General features: G+C 34.4%; 1 pseudogene; it reads left to right on the top strand.

Moving 5' to 3' along the window:
- The first annotated feature begins 826 nt into the window (after nt 1–826).
- Nucleotides 827–945, top strand: LOC111732832 (annotated as a pseudogene).
- The last annotated feature ends 7,918 nt before the right edge of the window (nt 946–8,863 follow it).

Genomic DNA, 8,863 nt, shown 5'->3' on the forward strand with positions numbered 1-8,863 from the left:
ACATATCAAAATAGGTATAATTTTAACAGGTACATTTCAAATACCAAATCTAATTAGACTATCTTTAGGTTCAATTTTCAATGAAAGGGAAAGGAAAATCTTTTCTTTTCTTACCTGTTTCTCTCCCTACATCCTTTCCTCATTCCATCCCTCCCTCCCTCTTTTCCTCTCTCCCTTCTTCCTTCCTTCCCTCCTTCCTTTCTTTTTTTCTTTCTTTTTTCCTAAATGAACTTCTTGGAAATTTTTTACACACACTAAAAATGTAATTTGCTTCCTTCATCCTTTTTATTTATAAAGGAAGCCAAGCCAGAGGGCCTCCGACTTCATTTCATTATGACCAACGACTGGCTTTTACATCTACAATCAGTGTTGTAACAATGTAGAGTTGCAAATGATTTATATTATAGCTGTATAGGGAGGTCAATCAAATTTTTTTATCTTTGCTAGATAAAAAATTTAGATCAGTTCTTTAAGTATAATTGAGAGAATAAATAACAATTGAGTTACCTTATTTCTAGTTTGCAAATAAAAACCAGTTGGAATACTACAACATGCAAAACTATGATTAACTTTTCTGAGTCAATGTGACAAATTAATTCAATATTTCTTTTAGGGATGGTTATTATATAATTTTTAAAAATATTTTTCTATGTCATAAACTTGTAATCTCCTTTATACTACCATTTTACCATATTAATTATAATCCAGTTTAAATAAATGCATGAGACTGCTAAAGATGGAGTTTATAAAATTATTAAGCTGCTTTATTTTAAAATTTGAGGGAGAGATTGCAGTGGAATTTTTGCAGAATTAAGAAAATCATTTAGTCTACGGCCATGCCACCCTGAACAAGGCCGATCCCATGTGATCTCGGAAGCTAAGTAGGGTTGGGCCTGATTAGTACTTAGATGGGAGACTATCTAGGAAGACCAGGTGCTATAGGCTTAAAAATAAAAACTAAAAAAATACGGGATTGTAAGCTGACAAGGTCCTTGCAATTTGTGAGGTCAACTAAGGGTTGCCTTGCCTAAAAATAAATAAATGAATGAATGAATGAATGAATGAATAAATAAGAAAATCATTATACTGTTCTGATGAGAAGTAATATAATGTAAACATCTATTCCATATTTGCCATTGTTTCTTATTAATTTTTTATATGAAAGTTATATTACTTTGCTTTAAGCTTTGAAAATGTATTTATTAAGACTCAGTTAAGCACCAGAGCACTGCTAAAATTCCCTGATTTAATGTATCCAAATTTCTGATCTCATAACAAAACTTCAAGTATTTGGCACCTATACAACTGGCAGCTTTCAATAAATGCAATTCTAGGGAATGCAAAATTGCAGGCAGAAGTTAGGAAGAGCTATTGAGAAAAGCCAAAGGCATTGAGTTCAAAGAAATGGTGTGGTTGGTCAGACCTCCATATGATCAAAGAGTTCTGGGCTTGGTTGGAAAGAGAAGCATGCAACTAAGCACTCTGGCCTGCAGGGCCACAGTGCAGATGAGTAATGAAGGTGAGTAAAAGAGAAGGACAGCAGTGATGAACAAGCAAGTGAGAAGGCCACAGGAGGAAAAAGAAATATCAATGATAAAGGAGGAAAAGGATGGTAAAAGCATGATTGGTATAAGATAGACCAGTATGAAAAATAGGAAATGAAACATCAAGAAGGAAAAAGACAATGGTGTGGAAAAAAAGAAAAAAAAGAAAGAAAGAAAAGAAATTAAAGTATAGAAGATCTAAACCAAGGAAAAAAAGAATCTTATCCAGAATATCTTATTATGTTATGATGCCTGAAAATTAAAAAGTAACTCTATTTAATTTCTTTCATCCAAATTAGCAAATATAAACACTTATTTTGACAAGAAGAAAATTAAACACCTACTCAATTGCAAGACACTTTTGCACATGGATTAGCCCATGCTTCTTAGGAGTATTCTGTCAGTTGCTGTTATCATGGCTGTGTTTATAGACTAGAAAGAGAGCAACAGACATTTTCATAACTGACCCAAAATGTTAGCCTGGTAGAATGAGAAACTGGATTAATATATAGTTGTCCTCCAAGATTATGCCATTTTTCTCCACATTTATATTTTGTCATAGGTGACAATATGGCCAAGCTTTCTTGCCATTAATTCCCTCAAATTCTATATGTAATAAACACAACTACGTTTACCCTTTGAAATATCTCTCCTCTTGCCTCATATTCTTTTAGAAATAAACAGGATTAGTGCCCAGGTGGATAAGACTCCTTGCTTATTAACAGTCGTGGTTTGGGTTCTGGGCTCACCGCCTTAATGACAGAATGCCTAATGATTTTGGCCAAGAAGTAAAAATTGAAGTGCCCTCTCCATTAACTCAGTCCTGTGGGGTTCCAAAACTATAGGTTAGTGTTAAAAGTCCATATCACATCTCAATATTTTGATTACATCTTCATGGTAAATGTCATGTGGCTCTTTATGATAGCTGTCATAGATATTTACTTTTTAATGCCAAAGTCATAACATACTAGCCATATTAGCTAACTTACGAACTTTATGACCACTTCCTTCAAATTTTATGATGCCAAATTCTTATTTGAAATGGTTAACCATAGATTGATTAATTGATTGATTGATTGATTGTTTTGACCCCCAGCTAAATGTCAATATTTTATTGGTGCAAAGCAGCAATATTGAGAGATGTTTTCCAGCCACTAAGAGCAGGACCCCATCTCCATGCCTGTGTGTGTGTGTGTGTGTGTGTGTGTGTGTGTGTGTGTGTGTGTGTGTATGTAAGGATTAGGGTAGTGATCTATGGAGTTGGATATGATAAAGGGGAGACCAACCCCATAGAGATGGGAGGTGGGGAGACAGCAGAGCCTCAGAGAGGCCAGGCACTAGAGAAGAATTTTGGGGAGCCGAAGTTAACCATAGATTTACAAGAAATAATTCTCATTAGGCTAATTCCAGTAGATTTTAGAGGCTTTGGTATATGTGGCCTATACTGGTGTTTAAGGCTAGATGCATAAATAAAAGTATATTTTTTGAAATTAGAAAAAGGGTCACTTCATTTTTACATTTTCTTTCAATTTACAATGAAATTCCTTGGTCCAGAGTTCCCCAACTCTGTCTTAAATAGCTACTTGCATTATTCATTAGAAAATTACCTTGTAGCAATGGTTGCTGGAAATGGAAAGGGAAAATTGGATATTGAACACAACTTACTCAAAATAAAACAAACATTAATAAAATGGATGAAGAAAATGTTTAGTATCTCAGAGACAAATCTCAATACTGTTTCCTCATTCCATACATAATTTCTTGAAGGTATTAAGCCTGTCAAAACAATTAGAACTCTTCTTCAATGTGCAATATAATCAACCAAATGGAATAACCACGAGGAATGCACCAGATTCTGATATCAATAGCATGGAGAGATTTCATTTTATTTAATCTGTTTAGTTTTTCATAAAAATGTAGCATGCTAGAGGTAGTAGATGTGAAATAGTTATATCTTATTTCATAGTATAAGTATGGAAATAGGTATGTCATATAACTTGTCAAAAGCTATCAAACAATTGACAGGAAGCTCCAAGACCAAATCTCAGGACTTTTGATCTGTAGTCATATTGTTCCCATCATTGCTATTGTTTCTGAGAGGATAAGAAGTGTTTCTGTATATAAAATAGGAGCTAAATAATGTACGTACTATTTATTTAATATATGTGTTCAAAGCAATGGTGGATGCATAGTAGTAAAGCCCTGGTTGTAATGCTTATTCAAATCTACATCTAAATTTGGACACTGTATTACATTGATATTGTTGTCTTCATGACAGAAGCTGTAAGTGAAGTCAGGATACCTTGGCAAACTGAAAAATCTCTATAGGGTTTATTCTAATACCAACATAGATTCCTCTAGAGATAGAAAAGGTACAGCTTTTCTGAACTTGAGCTCCCTAGAAGGGTTCAATGAAAGAAGAAAAGAGGATATAAACCAAGGGAATTGCAGCCATAATCCTTTATGTGGCCATGGCCCATGGAATAATAAATTAAGCGTTTTTTTCCCCTGCAGCATTACCAAGGATAAATTATCTTGCAAATGAATCAGGATGACCAAGTGAAAACTCCTATTGATAGAAATTATTTATCAAGAATCCCTCATCTGGAGTTTAACGATTATTGATATGGGAAAACTAATATTTTTATTTTCATGTACCCCTAACTGAAATTTAGCATTTTTTAAAATCGCAAATGTACCAGCATCCATGGTAATATTATCAGTATCTTGACATCAGTATAAATCACATATATCTACATATCATGTTACAATTTGTGCCAATATTTCAATTTAACAATGTTTATACTAAATCTTATTTAACGTATTAATCACATATCTTAAAAATATTTAGATGATTATATTTTAATATACTAGTTTTTATTTTAAATTCTATTTTATTGTATTTTATGCATTAAAAAAAGTAGTTTGAGAGGTATCCACAGACTGACAAAGTGATTCACTATACAAGAAATTGAGAATTTCTTATCTAGTCTAACTCCCCTAATTTGAACCAGCTAATCTTACTCCTGAGTAACTATTGCCTTCCTCGCTGGTCTCATTCCTTCTATTGCTACTCTGAGATCCAGGCTATATTCAAATGCAAAAGGTATCTTTGGAATATATATATATATATATATATATATATATATATATATATATATATACCGTCTCACTCTCCCACTCACAATTTTCTTATGCTTTTCCAATATACTTAGACTCAGATCCAAATTCCATACCCTAGTCTAAATACCATATATCTAGTTTTCTTGTTTCTCTGACATTACCACTTCTCATATTTGCCTTTATTCATCATTTTCTATCATGCTTACTTTTGTTTTGTCACACCAAGTTCTGCTCTGCCTAGGACCTTTGGTTTGACTTTGACTCAGTCCTGTCTGGAATTTTCTCCCCCTTCATACCACATCTTGCTAAGGTTTTTCTTCCACAGAAACTCTCATCTCAAAAAACACCTCTTAAGATTACTGACTACTCAAACTAAAGTAGTGCTTTCCTCTCCAAGTCACTGTCATACCATCTTCTATTATTTGCTTCAGAGTTCTTATCACTATCTAAAATTATCTTATTAACGTCAGTGATCTAGACTCTGAAAATATCTATAATTAAACTTTTAATGGCCTGTTGGTGTTGGGAAATTTTCCCAAGGCATATTGGAACCAGCCTCCAAAAGAGGAGAGGGCCAAAAGACCAAAGAAAGAGGCTGACAACTCCAGAATTAAATAAAGCGTTTATTAAGAGAATTTACTGACAGAAACAGAGTCTTGGGTGGTTAGCAAGATGGTGGATCTCCTCGAGGAAAGAGGAAATGTTTTGTCATATGTAGCCTCCAGGAATATAGGTGGCAAATGAATCAAGGTGACCAAGTGAAAACTCCTATCCCTAGAAATAATTTACCAAGCTGTCTGTAGCCAAGTGGCATGTGCTCGTTAAGAGCTGCATATTCCAAAGCAGTAACCAGGTTACTGGGCCTACTTATCTATGTAAGAACACTCCTTTCAGGTGATACAGGCCCACCTGTCCCAGGTTGAACTGCTGGTCTCTGTGAGCAACTTGCTTCTTAAGATGGCGTTGGTCATGTCAAGTACTAGATACTATTTTGCCAGTTGGCATTTTATTTTTGAATACAGTTTAAAAATAAATCGCGTTGAAAAATACAATTTTTATTGTATTGAATGAGTTTTTTACTGGTTTGTCAAACTCCTTCCTAAAAAGATCAATCATCTAAGCACAAAGCCTTGATTCTTTTTAGAGCACTGATTAACCTTTTCTAAAATTACCTTGAATTCTACCTGCAATTATATCTTTTTAGGTCTGCATTGGTGCTTGAATGGTTTTTATACAACAGTGCCCTCTATGTTCAAGCGACATTAGTCATCCAAATGCTTCTTAGGTTATTTAAAGACAGTTCATTATTTTACTTAGCCTATGGTTAAATAAAAAGTGTAACCACATATTACAATTATTAGCTTAATTTCAAGGCCACTGATTCATTTAGTTGATAGGCTTTGGGAAGTGCTTGAATATGGGTTAAATATCATATTTTATTAGCTTTCAGTTCAATTAGATTTATAAAAATTCATATTTCCTCTACATAGAAAGAATCTACTCTAATAGATCTAGTTTGCTCATTTTCATGAAATAGCTGAGCATCCACTGATACAAATAAACAATGTAGTTGAAAACACAGGACCTTGGCTGGTCTTTAAAACCAGCTGAACTAATAAACAAATTTGTCAGCACTGCTATCCCCAGAGCACTTTTTTCCTTTGAGGCTGCTAACCTGTAGATACTCTCATTTACTATAAGATTTGCATTTGTGATACTAGTCAAATCATCTAAAAACTTAGATATTTTGGATGAAGCAATAAACAGATGACCTAAGTGGGATTAAATTTTTACAAAAGAGCTTTCTCTGCTTCAGTCCCAGAATCTGTCGGTGTTCAGCCTGGCGGTGTGATCAAAGCCAGATATGTCTGGAACAGAGTAAAGACAAATTATGACTGCCTCACAGAATAAACAATACGCAAATTAGGCAGGTATGCAGAATTCTCATGGAAGCAATGATGTTTATGTTTCATGTTGTGAAAATAGTGAGAGTGAATCTGGATGGTAAAAAACCAAGTCATGCCAGAGCACTTGAGTCAGCCTGCTGGGGAGTTTTCCTTTGTTCTTTTTAGAGGCACTTGGCTTATTTTAATGGCTTTTCCTTGCATGGCATAATCACCAGCTATGTGATTAACCATGTCTAGTTAAGTTATTTCATCACATCAAAAGTAGTGTAAAATAGCTTTTCTGTTGACTAGAAAGCTGAGTTTGGTGGTTATGAATGTAGCAGACATCAAAGAGCTCTATTATCCACAGACTACATGGAAGCAGGCCAGCAGCATTGAAAATTTCCCCTCTATTGCTCCTTCCCTTGAGTGGAGTCATCACCCACTAGACTGGAGGGAAGGAGGTGGTTTCTGTGATAATCCATTCTTGCACTCTTTATCCAAAAATAGGAAGGATGGTGACCAGCTGTTTTGTGTCTCTACTGAGGGTAGATAAAGGTGAAAAAATGTCCATATTGTAGTAGAAAGACTGGCTAGGAAAAGTACTGAATAAGTTTCTCATTCCAGCTTTTACCTCCAGCCAGTTATACAATTATGGCTAAGCTATTTAATTTCTCTTGAAGCACCTATGAAAGGCCAGGATTACTTTAGATAGTCTGAAAAGTTCTTTGGCACACTGAGTTATATACAGTTTTATAACCTTAACTTGAAACAAGTGAATGAGAGGTACCTAAATATAAGCCCCAGAAAATTTTCAGTATAGAGAACATGAACTATGTAATATATCTTGACAGTGCCAAAACTGAACAAACGCTCAATAAAGTCTAATTAGATTATCCTGATGAACATACATTTTCATATTTTACTGTATGTTTATCTCATTTTGAGTTCTCCAAAAGCAGACTTTGAGATGAGGATTCATAGGAACATGATTTGTTTGGAAGTGTTTCCTGAAAAAACTGGTGGGGAAATGAAGTAAATAATGAAGAGAAAGAAAATAATCAAGCAAGGATGTAATATCAAGCAAAGTGTTGCAAAATATAACTTTAGTTCAGTAATCCAGAGGATTAGAGAGTTTTGATTCAGGCCATGTTTGAGAATAAAGTGGTAGAGAAATCCAATAGAGGAGCATACAGAAGGAATAATGTGTGTGTGTTTTTAAATTAGAATAGTTCCTTCTCAGATTTCTTTAGGTGAGATGATTCAGACAGGTGAGGAAGTCTCCGGGTTGAGAAATGCTTGAAAATTGTATTATCTCACCAATATCTAGTTTATTGTCATTCAGAAGAAATTATAGTCTGATGGCAGCTTCCAGTTTGGATCACCACTATTGGAAAAAAGCAAAAAGTTAACATCACTGTAGGATGAACCCAATGTGCTCTGTTTAATTTTATGTAGTTTCAAAGAAAAAAAATAGCATCGTGCAATGAATAAATTAGTGTTTTGTATGTTATTCTTCCTTTGCTCCCTATAAACATGAAAATTTGACACGTGTATTCTGCGAAATTCAAGATTAAAAACTAGTCTGATTCCTCATTTTTTTTCTTTTCTGATACATCATGCCAAGGTAAACCATTCTTCCCTTTTAACAGCATCTATGTACCAAAAATACACTTGAAAATGATCTCTTGATTATTACATTAGACTATAAGAAGTTCTCCCAACCATTATGGCCAAAGACGAAAGAACTAACAGAGCTAATGATGCTGTGTTTACATGACTCATGATGGCAACCCAATCTCACATTCACTGAAATTTCCCCAAATTTGATCTTTAACCCATTATCTTTTTAACCCACATTTGTGTAGTGGCTTTGAAAAGTTGAAAAGCATCCTTCCTCTCTTTGAATTCTCTCCATCTTCATTTTAGAATTCAACTCTTTACCTAGACATTGACAAGGAAATGTCCTTCTCTAAAATCCTTCAAGAATAGCATGAGCAGCTCAATTGAAAAGCGGAAGTTACAAGTTAATGAATAAGGCAAGATGGCAGGTGAATCCTGAGTGGAGGAAATATAAAGAGAAATTGACAGCATTTGGGATTGGTTAGGATGTAAAGAGAAGAAGGAAAAATTGTGGGGATATTGTTCTCAGTTGGGTGTAGCAAAAGAGGCGGGCTGAATGGCCGTTGTTATTTTGTTGTTGGTTTAATAATAGTATTGCATCCAAGTACATATTAAAATGGTCTTTTAAGTTGAGGAAGCTACTTATTCTCTAAGCATTAGAATTTTCATCTTATAAGATGGGGCTAA

This window comes from Pteropus vampyrus, unplaced genomic scaffold, assembly GCF_000151845.1.
Source record: "Pteropus vampyrus isolate Shadow unplaced genomic scaffold, Pvam_2.0 Scaffold497, whole genome shotgun sequence".
NCBI lineage: Eukaryota > Metazoa > Chordata > Mammalia > Chiroptera > Pteropodidae > Pteropus > Pteropus vampyrus.